We start from the raw sequence: 16,068 nt of genomic DNA on the forward strand, positions 1-16,068 counted from the left end.
TTTGATCTGTCTTTCGATGCACCTCTGAAACTTGTTCACATGTTGTAGTTGACCTGATGCAAATGACCATCGTTTCTTTTGAAATAATTTGGGATTTGTTTTTATGAAAGATCTTCTCCAGCCAATATTTGTAGTCTGCTTTGCAAAGTTTTATCTGTATTTCGATGGACCTCTGAAACTATTTCATGTAGTAGTTGACCTGATGCAAATGGGCCAAATTGTCCATTCTCATGCTCTTATCCAAACATTTAATTTGTTGTCACCTTTAACAAACTGAATTTTTGTTTGTACCCTGTTTAGTATACAGTCAACGGCAATGGATCGTGACATCATCTTGCAAGTTACCGCACCCTTACTTCTAAGCTGGCTGTGACACAGGATTTGACCAACACAGGATTTGACCAACACTGGATTTGACCAACGCAAGATTTTACCAATACACAGGATTGGACCAAGGCAGGATTTGACCACATATGGTTTGACCAATATAGGATTTGACCAACAAACTAACAAGATAACAGCCTGGGTAAGTTGAAATTTATTCAATTCTCCATACAAAATAAAGACAATTATGTTTTTTTTTGTAAAGGCATTGCACACCTTTTTGTCAAAAAAACAAGTATTCTCACTTAGTGTATCCCAACATAAAATGCATGAAATAACAAATCTGTGAAAATTTGTCATCAAATGCTTTCATTATAAAATGTAACTTGGTGCCATCTCAACAGTACTACCTCTGCAGCCAATGTTTGTAGTCTGCTTTCAAGTTTGATCTGTCTTTTGATGGACCTCTGAAACTACTTCACATGTTGTAGTTGACCTGATGCAAATGACCATCGTTTTCTTTTTAAATAGCTGGGGATTTGTTTTGATGGAAGTTCCTCTCCAGCCAATGTTTATAGTTTGCTTTGCAAAGTTTGATCTGTCTTTCGATGGACCTCTGAAACTAGTTCATCTGTTGTAGTTGACCTGATGCTAATGGCCATCGTTTTCTAAAAATAGATTTGTTTTAATGAAAGCTCCTCTCCAGCTAATGTTAAAGTCTGCTTTGCAAAGTTTGATCTGTCTTTAGATGGACCTCTAAAACTATTCCACATGTTGTAGTTGACCTGATGCAAATGGCCATTGTTTCTTTTGAAATAACTCAGGATTTGTTTTTTTTTTGTGAAAGTTCCTCTCCAGCCAATGTTTGTAGTATGCTTTGCAAAGTTTTATCTGTCCTTTGTTGGACCTAAAACTATTCCACATGTTGTAGTTGACCTGATGGAAATTGCCATCGTTTCTTTTGAAATAATCCGTGATTTTTTTGTATGAAAGTTCCTCTCTAGCTAAAGTTTGTCTACTACTTTGCAAAGTTTGATCTGTCTTTCGATGGACCTCTGAAACTATTTCATATGCTGTAGTAGACCTGATGCAAATGGCCATCGATCGGTTTGAAATAACTTGAGATTTGTTTTAATGAAAGTGCCTCTCTCGCCCATGTTTGTAGTCTGCTTTGCAAAGTTTGATCTGCTTTTTGATTGACCTCTAAAACTGTTTCATATGTTGTGGTTGACCTGAAGAAAATAGTAATCATTTCTTTTGAAATAACTCAATTTTATTTTATTTTATGAAAGTTCCCCTCCTGCCAATGTTTGTAGTCTGCTTTGCAAAGTTTTATCTGTCTTTCGATGGACCTCTGAAACTATTTCACATGTTGCAGTTGATCGGATGCAAATTACCTGCGCTTCTTTGGAATTAACTTGGGATTTATTTCGATGAAAGTTCCCCTCCAGCCAATGTTTTTAGTCTGCTTTGCAAAGTTTTACCCATCTTTCGATGGACCTCTTGAAATTTTTTCACATTTTGTAGTAGACCTGATGCAAATCGTTTCTTTTGAAATAACTTTAGATTTGTTTTTTGTAGTCTGCTTTGTCAACATTTTCCAAAAGGATATTTAGAAGCAGTATTTGTCCATTTTGTCCGTTGGCATCATACTCGTAAATCACCAAGCTTTGTCCTTAGCTTTGTTTTCGGTTGAGGGGCATTGTTTTAAAGGTCCAAACTATTCATTTATTTATGCATAATGTGATTTGATTTTGGTGGGGAAAGAGGCAAGCAAGTTGTGTATTGTTGGGAAGGGGAGGCTGGTGATATCAAACTTTTATTGAATTTACTACAATTTTATTTCAAAAAACAAACATCTTTGTCATGCTCTGTACAATTTGTGTTCATTTTGTCACCCTTTTTAACAAACATATTTGTTTGTGCCCTGTTTAGCATGAAATTAACTGCAATGGTTTGTGACATCTTCTTGCAAGCATGTTACCTTGCAACGTCATTACTGAGCTGGCAGTCACAGGATTTGACAATCACAGGATTGGACCAACACAGGATTGGACCATCACAGGATTGGACCAACTCAGGATTCAACCATCACAGGATTTGACCAACACAAGATTGACAACATAGGATTGGACCAGTACAGGATTTGACGAACACAGGATTGGACCAACACAGGATTGGACCATCACAGGATTGGACCAACTCAGGATTCGACCATCACAGGATTAGACCATCACAGGATTTGACCATAACAGGATTCGACCATCACAGGATTAGACAACACAGGATCGGACAACACAGGATTGGACCAACACATGATTGGACCAGCACAGGATTGGACCAACACAGGATTGGACCATCACAGGATTGGACCAACACAGGATCGGACAACACAGGATTGGACCAACTCAGGATTCGACCATCACAGGATTGGACCATCACAGGATTCGACCATCACAGGATTAGACAACACAGGATCGGACAACACAGGATTGGACCAACACAGGATTGGACCAACACAGGATCGGACAACACAGGATTGGACCGACACAGGATTGGACCTACACAGGATTGGACCATCACAGGATTGGACCAACACAGGATCGGACCAGCACAGGATTGGACCAACACAGGATTGGACCAACTCAGAAATGGACCATAACAGGATTTGATCAACACACTACACGATGAAAGCCTTGGGTAAGTTGAAATCCATTCTAATCTCCCTATAAAATAATACACAAGATTGAATTTTTATTCAGGGCTGGAATTACAAGGAGGCCATGGCCTCTGTTGCCCCTGGTCTTGGCCTTGGTGCCCCTTCAAAAGTATCCCAACAAATCCATAAAATAACAACTCTGTGCAAATGTTGACTCAATTGGTCATCACAGTTGTAAGAGAATAGTGGTTTATTCATTGTATGTTTGATTTCATGCTTGATTGTTTTTGTTATCACATGTATGCTTTGTTGAAAAACACAGACAACAGTGTGCTTAGAAACAGCCTAATGAATGTGTTTGTTGTTGTAGAGTTTCCGTCACTTCAGATTCAGGAGAGTCGGTATGACGGCACAGATGTACAGTTTGTGTTTTTTCCAAATGCAGGAGAAAGACTGTGTGCTGCACAGATTTTCTTATTGATGTAGAGTTTGTGTTTCTGTAAACGCGATAGAAAAGTCTATATGATGGCAATGCTTTTTCTTAAAGATGTTGAATTTGCATCTCTTTAAACTGTGGAGAAAGTCTGTGGGACGGCACAGATTTTTCTTTACGATGTTGATTTTGTGTCTCTCTCAAAGTCTGGTGTATGACGGCACAGATTTTGTTTGTTGATGTTAAGTTTTCATCTTTGTAAACGCAGAAGAAAGTCTGTGACAGCGCAGATGTTTTCTTATTGATGTAGAGTTTGGGTCACCACCCTGTTAGCTAGTGAGCCATGCAAGTTGTGTTAGTACAGGTAGTTGGGCTAAAATCACGAGCAATATTTTGATGCACGGCTTTGTGAAGCCATGTTGTATAATATAGAGTTTCAGTGACAAATTTTTGAACTTTATATTTTTGTTTTGTTTGTGGAAAAGTTTGAAACCTCAGACAGTAAAACTAAGGTTTGGTTGAACCAGTTTCCATCTTCTTAAAGGTATGTGCCGCATCTTATTGTTAAAGAGTTTGCATCACTCAGAAGTTAGGAGAAAGTGTGTGACGGCACAAATTTGTCTTATTGTTGTAAAGATTGTGTCTGTGGAAACGCCGGTGAAAGTCAGCATATCAGCAAAGATGTTTTTTTTATTAGTATTGAGTTTGGGTCTCTATAAGGGCAGGAAAAAAGCCTGTGACGCCGTAGATTTTCCTTGTTGACATACAGATTATGTAAACACATGAGAAAGACTACTGTGACGGCACAGATTTTTCCAATAGATGTTGAGTTTGTGTCTCTCTAATTGCAGAAGAAAGTCTTTGACGGCACATCATTTCTCATTGATGCTAAGTTTGCGTCTCTAAACGCAGGGATAGTTTGTGATGACACAGATTTCTCTTTGATGTAAAGTTTGTGTCTCTCTCAACGCAGAAAAAAGTTTGTAATGGCACAGATTTTTCATATTGATGTACAGTTTGGGTCACACCAAATTCATGATGAAGTCTGTATGACACCACAAATTGTTCTAATTGATGTAAAGTTTGTGTCTCTATAAACGATGTACCGCATCCGATATGATCTTGTTGACATCAACTGGCAAGCACACCTCACTGAACCACAATTCCAGACCAGAGGACATGGATCTCGCTTCTACATCCCGCACTGCAGCAATCAGGTCTATGTATCATCATTCTTCCCTCGCACAATTAGGGACTGGAACTGCTTGAAGACGGACCCTGCACTCTCACCCTCTCTAGTTGCATTCAAGAATGCACTGAGGATCTCACCTAGTTAGTAATCTTGCTGGCCAATTTTTACTTGCACCATGTTTATTTTTGCACCTGATTGGCTTACGGTCCCATGGTTTCACGCGTGCGCCCAGCCACAGTGCGGTAATCTTCAAATTTTCTGCAGCAGCACTTTAAAGGAAGAAGAAGAAGAAGAAGAAGGAGAAAGTCTGTTTAATGGCACAGATTTCTTTTAGAGATGTTTAGTTTGCGTCTCTCTAATTGCAGGAGAAAGTGACAGCACAGATTTTTCTCATTGATGTAAAGTTCGTCTCTGTAAATGCAGGAAAAAGTACTACACGTTTCCTCCCATCCTATTGGAGTATTTAAAAAAAGGAACGACGGCTGGCAGCTTGAGGACACGTACCATGTCCCGTTGTACCAACCAAAGCCGAGTTTCGAATGATGAGAAACTGCTCGGTTCTGCGGGTTCGTCTTCTTCAAAGCGTGCACATGAATCATGTGAGCTCCGTTCCCCTTCGGACTCCTCCTTGGGTTCCTCCCCATCGGATGCCTCGAGGTCAGTTGAGGATGCAGTGAGATGGCCGTAGGAGAACCTCTCCGTTGACGGTCACGCCCCGGAGTGCGAGGCACCTTAGCCCACTTTTGATTACTTAAGAGGAGTTTGGAAGCCTGTTATTGACCAGAGCTGCCCTGATAGGCCCATGAACAATCAATCCTAGGTCTGTGTCCGAGATGGTGGGTGAGCCCGCTGTGAGACGGGCACCATCCCCCATCGATGTTGGGCGATGGCTGCTAATGAAGTGTTGATGAAATCAAACACCTTCATAAAAGCCACTGGGGATATGGTATCATTTTCCTTCTTCCTTTTCTTGGTCTTCAGTGTCGTTGAAGAATCATCAGAAGAGGAAACTGAATGCTTGTTTGGTCTTCTTGTCTGAAGTCACACTCCCCGGAAAAGCTCCTTTAAAGAGTCAATCATCGGTATTCCAATGCAGCGATTAGTGAATGAAGTTGACTGGGATTCCGTGGAAGTCTCTAAGACAGCACAGTTTTTTCTTATTGATGTGCAGTTTGGGTCACACCAGAGTCATAATGAAGTCTATGTGACAGCTCAAATATTTCTCATTTATGTAAATTTTGTGTCTTGTTAAATGTAGGAGAAAGTCTGTGTGACTGCACAGATTTTTCTCATAGTTGTTGAGTTTGCTATACTCTAAAGGCTAGAGAAAGTTTGTGATGGCACAGATTTTTCTTATTGGTGGAAAGTTTGCGTCTTTCTAAATGCAGGAGAGAATCTGTGACAGCACACATTTTTATTATTGATGTACAGTTTGGGTCACACCAAAGTCATGATGAATTCTATATGACAGCACAAATTATTATCATTGATGGACAATTTGTGTCTCTGTAATCGCAGGAGAAAATGTGACGGCACAGATTTTTCAGATTTAATTAGAATTTGTGTCTCTCAATGCAGGATAAAGTCTTTTTAACGGCACAGATTTTTCTTATAGATGTTGAGTTTGTGTCTCTCTGATTGCAGGAGAAATTCTGTGACGGCACAAATTATTCTCAATTATGTAAAGTTTTGTCTTTGTTAATGCATGAAAAAGTCAGCTCTGGATTGCGAGATCTATTTCTTTAGAGAGGCTGTGCTCTTGATGCGATCCACGCAATGTGAGGTTTTGGAATGGTGTACTACGCGTTTCCTTCTCTCCTGTTTGTGTTTTAAAGGAACGACGCTCCGATGATTCATCTGGGATATCATGTACCGTGTCCCGTTGTACCAACCAAAGCCGAGTTTCGAATGATGAGAAACTGCTCGGTTCTGTGGGCTCGTCTTCTTCAAAGCGTGCACATGAATCATGTGAGCTCCGTTCCCCTTCGGACTCCTCCCTGGGTTTCATCCCTATTGGATGCCTCAAGGGCAGATGAAGGGTGCAATGAGATGGCCGTAGGAGAACCTCTCCGTTGATGGTCATGCCCCGGAGTGCGAGGCACCTCAGCCCACTTTTGATTACTTAAGAGGAGTTTGGAAGCCCGTTATTGACCAGAGCTGCCCTGATAGGCCCCTGAACAATCAATCCTAGGTCTGTGTCCGAGATGGTGGGTGAGCCCGCTGTGAGAATGGGCACTATCCCCCATCGATGTTGGGCGATGGCTGCTAATGAAGTGTTGATGGAATCAAACACCTTCATAAAAGCCGCTGGGGATAGGGTATCATTTTCCTTCTTCTTTTTCTTGATCTTCAGTGTCGTTGAAGAATCATCGGAAGAGGAAACTGAATGCTTGTTTGATCTTCTTGTCTGAAGTCACACTCCCCGGAAAAGCTCCGATAAAGAGTCAAGCATCGGTATTCCAATGCAGAGATCAGTGAATGAAGTTGACTGGGATTCCGTGAAAGTCTCGGAGACGACACAGTTTTTTCTTATTGATGTGCAGTTTGGGTCACACCAGAGTCATGATGAAGTCTAAACAACAGCTCAAATATTTTCTCATTTATGTAAATTTTGTATTTATTAAATGCAGGAGAAAGTCTATGTGACTGCACAGATTGTTCTCATAGTTGTTGAGTTTGCGTTTCTCTAAAGACTGGAGAAAGTTTGTGATGGCACAAATTTTTTATATTGATGGAAAGTTTGCTTCTCTGTAAATGCAGGAGAGAATCTGTGACAGCACATATTGTTATCATTGGTGTAAAGTTTGTGTCTCTGTAATCGCAGGAGAAAATCTATGACATGGCACAGATTTTTCTTATAGATGTTGAGTTTGCATTTCTCTAATTGCAGGATTAAGTCTGTGACGGCACAGATTTTTCTCATGTAAAGTTTTGTCTCTGTAAATACAGGAAAAGTCTGTGTGACGGCACAGATTTGTTATATTTAATTAGACTTTGTGTCTCTCAATGCAGAAGAAAGTCTCTTTAACGGCACAGATTTTTCTTATAGATGTTAAGTTTGTCTCTCTAATTGCAGGAGAAAGTCTGTGACGGCACAAATTGTTCTCATTTATGTGAGGTTTTGTCTTTGTAAATGCATGAAAAAGTCAGTTCTGGATAGCGAGATCCATCTCAAAGAGGCTGTGCTCTTGATGCGATCCTCCTCTCCTGTTTGTGTTTTAAAGGCACAACGCTCAGATGATTCATTTGGGATATCACGTACCGTGTCCCGTTGTACCAACCAAAGCCGAGTTTCGAATGATGAGAAACTGCTCGGTTCTGTGGGCTCATCTTCTTCAAAGCGTGCACGTGACTCACGTGAGCTCCGTTCCCCTTCGGACTCCTCCTTGGGTTCCTCCCCATCGTATGCCTCGAGGGCAGTTGAGGGGTGCAATGAGATGGCCGTAGGAGAACCTCTCCGTTGACGGTCACGCCCCGGAGTGCGAGGCACCTCAGCCCACTTTTGATTACTTAAGAGGAGTTTGGAAGCCCGTTATTGACCAGAGCTGCCCTGATAGGCCCCTGAACAATCAATCCTAGGTCTGTGTCCGAGATGGTGGGTGAGCCCGCTGTGAGAATGGGCACTATCCCCCATCGATGTTGGGCGATGGCTGCTAATGAAGTGTTGATGGAATCAAACATCTTCATAAAAGCCACTGGGGATAGGGTATCATTTTCCTTCTTCTTTTTCTTGATCTTCAGTGTCGTTGAAGAATCATCGGAAGAGGAAACTGAATGCTTGTTTGGTCTTCTTGTCTGAAGTCACACTCCCCGGAAAAGCTCTGATAAAGAGTCAATCATCGCTATTCCAATGCAGCGATTAGTGAATGAAGTTGACTGGGATTCCGTGGAAGTCTCTAAGACAGCACAGTTTTTTCTTATTGATGTGCGGTTTGGGTCACACCAGAGTCATAATGAAGTCTATGTGACAGCTCAAATATTTCTCATTTATGTAAATTTTGTGTCTTGTTAAATGTAGGAGAAAGTCTGTGTGACTGCACAGTTTTTTCTCATTGTTGTTGAGTTTGCGTTTCTCTAAAGGCTAGAGAAAGTTTGTGAAGGCACATATTTTTCTTATTGATGGAAAGTTTGCAGCTCTCTAAACGCAGGAGAGAATCTGTGACAGCACCAATTTTTATTATTGATGTAAAGTTTGTGTCTCTGTTATCGCAGGAGAAAATCTATGTGACAGCACAGATTGGATTTCATAGATGTTGAGTTTGCATTTCTCTAATTGCAGGATTAAGTCTGTGACGGCACAGATTTTTCTCATTGATGTAAAGTTTGGTCTCTGTAAATACAGGAAAAGTCTGTGGGACGGCACAGATTTTTCATACTTAATTGGAGTTTGTGTCTCTCAATGCAGGAGAATGTCTCTTCAACAGCACACATTTGTCTTGTAGATGTTGAGTTTGTGTCTCTCTGATTGCAGGAGAAAGCCTGTGACAGCACAAATTGTTCTCATTTATGTAAAGTTTTGTCTTTGTAAATGCATGTAAAAGTCAGTTCTGGAATGCGAGATCCATTTCTTCAGAGAGGCTGTGCTCTTGATGCGATCCACGCAATGTGAGCTTTTGGAAAGGTGTACTACGCGTTTCCTCCTCTCCTGTTTGTGTTTAAAGGCACAATGCTCCGATGATTCATCTGAGATATCACGTACTGTGTCCCGTTGTACCAACTGAAGCTGAGTTTCGAATAATGAGAATCTGCTTGGTTCTGCGGGCCCATCTTCTTCAAAGCGTGCACGTGACTCACGTGAGCTCCGTTCCCCTTTGGACTCCTCCTTGGGTTCCTCCCCATTGGATGCCTCGATGGCAGTTGAGGGGTGCTGTGAGATGGCCGTAAGAGAACCTCTCCGTTGACGGTCACGCCCCAGAGTGCGAGGCACCTCCGGCCCACTATCGATTACCTCGGATGAGTGTGGAAGTCCGTTATCAACTGGAGCTGCTCTTATAGGCCCCTGAACAATCAATCCTGAGTCTTGGTCCGGAAAGGTGGATGGTGGGGGAGCCCACTGTGAGACGGGCGCCACCCGCCCCCATCGCTGTTGGGTGATGGCTGCCAATGATGTGTTGATGAAATCAAATGCTTTCATAAAAGCCGCCGGTTGTATGGTATCCTTTTCCTTCTTCTTCTTGATCTTCGGTGCTTTTGAAGAATCACGCTTCTGTTTGGTCTTCTTGTCTGAAGCCGCAATCCCTCGGGAAAGCTCCGATAAAGAGTCAATCATCGGTATTCCCAAGCAGCAATCAGTGAATGAAGTTGACTGGGATTCCTTCACTCTGTGGGGCAGCAGAGGTGGAGCTTCTAATCCCTGTCCAGCCCGCCCGAGAGGCGGAGAACCGAGCCACCTGAGTGCAATGATGGGGCCGGATAGAGATTTAACTGTGACCCCCCTTGCTTACGTCCTCCCCTTGGGGTAGCCTGGGCTAGCAATCCAGTGACGGCACAGAAGTTGAGTTTGCGTAACTCTCATTGCAGGAGAAAGTCTGTGATGGCACAGATTGTTCTCACTGATGTAAAGTTTTGTCTTTGTAATTGCAGGAAAAAGTCTGTGTGATCACAGATGTTTGTTATTGATGTAGACTTTGTGTCTCTCTCTCAACGAAGGAGAAGGTCTGTGTAATGGCATAGATTTTTCTTATTGATGTTAAGTTTGCGTCTCTCTAAAGGCAGGAGAAAGTTTGTGATGGCAAAGATTTTTCTTTTTGGGTAACAGCAAAGCATTGATGAAGTGTGAATGATTAAGTTTGCGTCACTGTAAACGCTGGAGAAAGTCTGTGTGACGGCACAAATTTTTCTTAACAATGCTGAGTTTTTTTCTCTCTCAACACAGAGAAAGTTTAAGATGGCACAGATATTTCTTATTGATGTACAGTTTGGGTCACACCAAAGTCCTGATGAAGTCTGTACGACAGCACAACTTTTTCTCTGTAAATTTTGTTTCTCTGTATACTCAAAAGAAAGTATGTGTGACACCCCATTTTTTCTGACTGATGTAGACTTCATGCGTCTCTCTAAACACAGGAGAAGGTCTTTGTGTTGGCACAGATCTTTTTTTTTTAATTCAACCTTGTGTATTCCTTTTTGCTGTTCAAATTTTTGTAGAATGGCTGTGAGATCTTTATTAAAACGAAGTATTTAATACTTCATTGTGTAATATCTTAATTGAAAACAAAGTTGTATCCCATCATAACCATAAAATAATAAGCCTGTGAAAATTTGGGCTCAATTGGTCATCGAAGTTGCGAGAAAATGATAAAAGAAAAAACACTCTTGTTGGACGAAGTTGTGTGCTTTCAGATAAGAATAAAACACTTTTAGCTAGAAGTCTTTTATATTTTAGTGAGAAATTACCTCTTTCTCAACAACTACGTTACTTCAGAGGAAGTCGTTTCCCACAATGTTTTATACCATCAACAACTCTCCAATGGTTGTTACCAAGTCAGTTTTTAAGTTGGTATTTGTTTTAAGTAATTATCAAACGTGTACCTTCACTTTAAAGTACCTTTGAATTCTATTGAATATTTAAGTATTATGACAGTGTATACCCATACAGACAAATGAGAAATCAAATGCATTTTAACAGTGCCAGGAAGTTTTGTTTCACTTGGAGTCTGGTCTTGTAAGAATGATGGCTCATATTTTTGACCGCGTGAGGGCGCTCTCAATCACTTCGGGGGGTATATTCACTCGTATCCTAAACAGATATGAAAGACCGGAACACATTAACAACACAGACATCTAATCCATCACGGACAATAAGACATTTGAAGGAGCCGATACAACCCACCTCTAAAGCAACTTAAAACTACGGTGCAACAAAAGTGACAGAACGCCTGTTGAAACTGTGCACGACGAGTCGCATATACCCTCGGAAGTGATAAAAATACCCTCGGAAGTGATAAAAATACGGCGCATTCTGGTCTAGTACACATATTGAGCAACAATTTCGAGCCCCAAGTTCGAGCCCTGGTTAGGATTATCGTGTTAGGTCGGTTGAACAGATTCACCATCTTGGATCTAGTTGTTTAGCGTTTCATTCAGGTTGACCTTTCCTTGCCGTTTCTGTCCATGTGTAACAATCTCAACTATCAGTAATTCCAATTGGTTGATTGCAATGTTTATTCCTTTAAGTAAAACTGAGCATCTGGGTTACGGTAGTGATTTCTTAGGCAAGTTCCAGTTGTTGGTGGTTCCCCGTTCAATGACTTCCAACGTTATTTTGATTTCTCGGTTTGTTGGTCTTTAGGAAAAGCACATTTTGTCAGTTGACTCCACTTGCACAAGACGTGTTCTTGTAGTTGCGCCCTCTCACAGCATGGTTTGATTTTAAAACAGTAAATAAAAATATACATTTGGCATTTTTCATTATTGTTACTATTATTTCAATGTATAAATGTTTGTTTTAACTTTTAGATTGGACGTAATTCTGGTTTCATCAAGAGAACATCAGTGACTCAAGATCCACACAAGTTCTTATGGATGTGTTTGATCAAGACAGAAGAGGCATGCTATCTATTGAAATGGACATCTTGAAGAACTGTAAGCTACCTTCTAATTGACTTGAGATCCACACAAGTTCTTATGGATGTGTTAGATGAAGACAGAAGAGGCATGCTATCTATTGAAATGGACATCTTGAAGAACTGTAAGCTACCTTCTAATTGACTTGAGATCCACACAAGTTCTTATGGATGTGTTTGATCAAGACAGAAGAGGCATGCTATCAATTGGAATGGACATCTTGAAGAACTGTAAGCTACTGCCAAGTGCATTTTGATAATTTATTATGTAGTTTAAAGGCACTATACACCTTTAGTAATTGTCTCCACTGTCTCCACTTGCACAATGAGTCTTCTTATAGCTGCCCCTTTTTACAGTATGATTTCATTTTTTAACAGTAAATAAAAAGCTATATTTGGCAATGCAAATAATCATAGCTTCATCTTGATGGTCCATCAAAAATTTAAATCTGTCTTGACTACCAAGAGTTTCAAAGACACTGTATTGATTGAAAACTATACAAAAGAAAGAATTTTCATCCTCTCTACAAAATGTAATTGCATCCTGTATGAAATAAACTGAACTTGTTAAACAATAAATAATCACACTGAATGTTATCTCAGGAGTTCTTGGAACGGCGGAAAAACTTGTGTTTTCAGTCTGTCAAAGAAAAATAAGCTGCAAAAGTGATTGCAAGTATTCACAGCTAAACCAAATGCCCATGTTACCAACAGGGAATTACACTAGGTTTAACTGTTTGCTGGTTGCTAAGGGGTTAAAGGCATATGTTGTCAGACTAAAGTAGCGATCAGAAACATTTGGTTATTTCAAAAATTGCTGTATAGAGTACATTCCCCCGGGGAGTAGAGATGGTTGAAGGAATGATTTAAATGGCCCATTGACCAGGGGTGATGATGTTGGAAGCGCTTTGAGAAGCATTTTGGATATTAAAAGTGCAATATAAAAACAGATTAGTATGATTGTTATTGAAAAATAATCATGGTTTTAAGGCATTCCGTTTATAAACTTCGGCTTCTAGTGTAATGCCTCCACTAAGTGATTTTCTTGTAACAATTCTTTTGTTTGTCTAAAGTGCTTTTTCTTGTGGAAATAAATGTTTCTGAAATGAAATGAAATGAAATGATTATTTAAATGTATATTTTCATTTGTAGATTGGATGTGATTTTGGTTTCATCAAGAGAACATCAGTGAGGAAGAACCCAAGACTGTGACCTACTAATTGACTCAAGATCAGCACAAATTCACATGGATGTGTTTGATCAAGACAGAGGAGGCATGCTATGAATTGGAATGGACATCTTGAAGAACTGTAAGCTGCCTGCTAATTGACTCAAGATCCACACAAGTTCTCAGGGATGTGTTTGATCAAGACAGAAGAGGCATGCTATCAATTGGAATGGACATCTTGAAGAACTGTAAGCTACTGCCAAGTGCATTTTGATCATTTATTATGTAGTTTAAAGGCACTAGACACCTTTAGTTATTGTCTCCACTGTCTCCACTTGCACAATGAGTCTTCTTATAGCTGCTCCCTCTGACAGTATGATTTCATTTTAAAACAGTACATAAAAGCTTTATATGACACCCTAGCAGATCCTTGCCATTTGATTGGAGGATTGTCCGTCACGTGATAGTAAATAAAAGGACTATTGCACGCTACATCACTCACCGTGCTTTTTTTCGTTCCATTCACCATGCATTTTCATTCCATTTTAAAACCATGCATTTTTCATTCCAGCCAAAAAGTACTATTGCACGCTGAGTAAAAACATCACTGCGTGCGCGTGTCTTTGGTAACGCAGCAGTGTTACTGCAAGGCATTATACATTCAGCGTCTGCGTGTCTCAAAATAGCTGTACAGAATGCACATTGTCACTGTTGAATCCAACAGGCCGACCCAAAGAAATGGGTGTAATTTCACAATTAAATTGTAGGCCTACGCTTTGTTTGTTTTTAAAGTTGTATCCTCGAATCAATCTACTTGGATGTTATATAAAACAAATAATGAATCGCCTCGTTGAATGGAACATTCCATCTTTCAACTCGTGGACATATTCGCACCATTGCACTCATAGACATTCATTATTTGTATAATATTTAGCAACGCAAACATTTGTAGCTTCATCTGGATGGTCCATCAAAAATTTAAATCTGTCTTGCTTACCAAGAATTTCAAAGACACTGTATTGATTGAAAACTATACAAATCCTTAAGAAAGAATTTTCATCCTCTCTACAAAATGTAATTGCATCATGTATGAAATAAACTGAACTTGTTACACAATAAATAATCACACTGAAAGTTATCTCTGGAATGGCGGAAAATCTTATGAAATTCTGTGGCGTTTCTGTCTGTGCGAAAAAGATTGAAAATATTCACAACAAAACCGAATGCCTATATTACCAACAGGGAATGACGCTAGGTTTAAATGTTTGCGGGTTGCTAAGGGGTTCAGGCATCATTGCCAATTTTTTGTGAGACTAAAGTAGCAATCAGAAACTGTTGTTGTTTCAAAAATTGCTGTAGAGAGAGTCGTGTACATTCCCCAGGGAGCTGAGGTGATGGCCAGGGCTAAGAATGGTGAAGGTACTTTGAGACGCCCTTCGGATGTTAACAAGGCGATAGAAAAAAAAAACAATTATTATTATTATTTAAATGTCTAAATGTTTGTTTTAATTTGTAGATTGGACTTGATTCTGGTTTCATCAAGACCGATTGACCTAAACTCTGACCTGCTAATTGACTTAAGATGTACACAAGTTTTTATGGATGTGTTTGATCAAGACAAAAGAGGCATGCTATCACTTGGAATGGACATCTTGAAGAACTGTAAGCCACCTGCTAATTGACTTAAGATCTACACAAGTTCTTATGGATGTGTTTGATCAAGACAAAAGAGGCATGCTTTCAATTGGAATGGACATCTTGAAGAACTGTAAGCTACTTGCAAATTGACTCGAGATCTACACAAGTTCTCATGGATGTGTTTGATCAAGACAGAAGAGGCATGCTATCAATTGGAATGGACATCTCGAAGAACTGTTAGCTACTTGCTAATTGACTTAAGATCTACACAAGTTCTTATGGATGTGTTTGATCAAGACAGAAGAGGCATGCTATCAATTGGAGTGGACATCTTGAAGATATGTAAGCTACTGCCAAGTGCATTTTGATCAGTTAAAAGGCACTAGACACCTTTGGTAATTGTCAAAGACTAGTATTCCGACGACTTGGTGTATACACCAAGATTTGTCATTCGGGATACACCCCGAATGACAAATCTGTGAACATTTTACTCAATTGGTCATCAAATTTGCAAGAAAATAATGAAAGAAAACAATGCACTTGTTGCATTACTTTGTGTGCTTTCAGATGCCTTATGTCAGGCGAACTTGAATAATAATAAAAAATAATAAAAGACTTCAGCTGAAGTCTTTTATTATTTGAGTGAGGAATGACCTCTTTCTCAAAAACTACATTACCTCAGAGGGATCTATTTATCAAAATTGTTATACTATCAACAGCTCTCCATTGCTCAATACCAAGTAAGTTTTGATGCTAACAATGAATTTGAGTAATTACCAATAGTGTCAAGTGTCTTTTAACATTTACTTTAAAAGCAAGCATGTTATTGGTTTGTATGCAAACGTCTAGGATAGTTTTAATCAAAATGAAAGGGGCACAATTTCATGGCTCTGCTTACCATAAGCAAAGAATCGGCTTACAAAATTCCGTGCTTACTTCAAGCGTATTTCATGGGTAAATGGTAATACACGCTTGTGCGCGTGCGTACTCCAGGTTACTATGCATTCTAGGCTTACACAGCGAAGAAATTTGGCGATGGTTGCAAATGAAACAAAAATATGTTTGCTTGTTAATTATTTATCAAATTCC

At 39.9% G+C, this 16,068-nt stretch overlaps 1 long non-coding RNA gene across 1 annotated transcript; it reads left to right on the forward strand.

Annotated features, from left to right (window-relative positions):
* Positions 1-305: 305 nt before the first annotated feature.
* LOC117306621 lies at positions 306-15,510 on the forward strand. Its single transcript, XR_004520957.1, has 5 exons — positions 306-526; positions 2,260-3,024; positions 12,067-12,404; positions 13,326-13,589; positions 14,858-15,510. It is a non-coding gene; the product is annotated as an uncharacterized LOC117306621 (long non-coding RNA).
* The last annotated feature ends 558 nt before the right edge of the window (positions 15,511-16,068 follow it).

Source organism: Asterias rubens, unplaced genomic scaffold (genome assembly GCF_902459465.1).
Source record: "Asterias rubens unplaced genomic scaffold, eAstRub1.3, whole genome shotgun sequence".
Classification (NCBI taxonomy): domain Eukaryota; kingdom Metazoa; phylum Echinodermata; class Asteroidea; order Forcipulatida; family Asteriidae; genus Asterias; species Asterias rubens.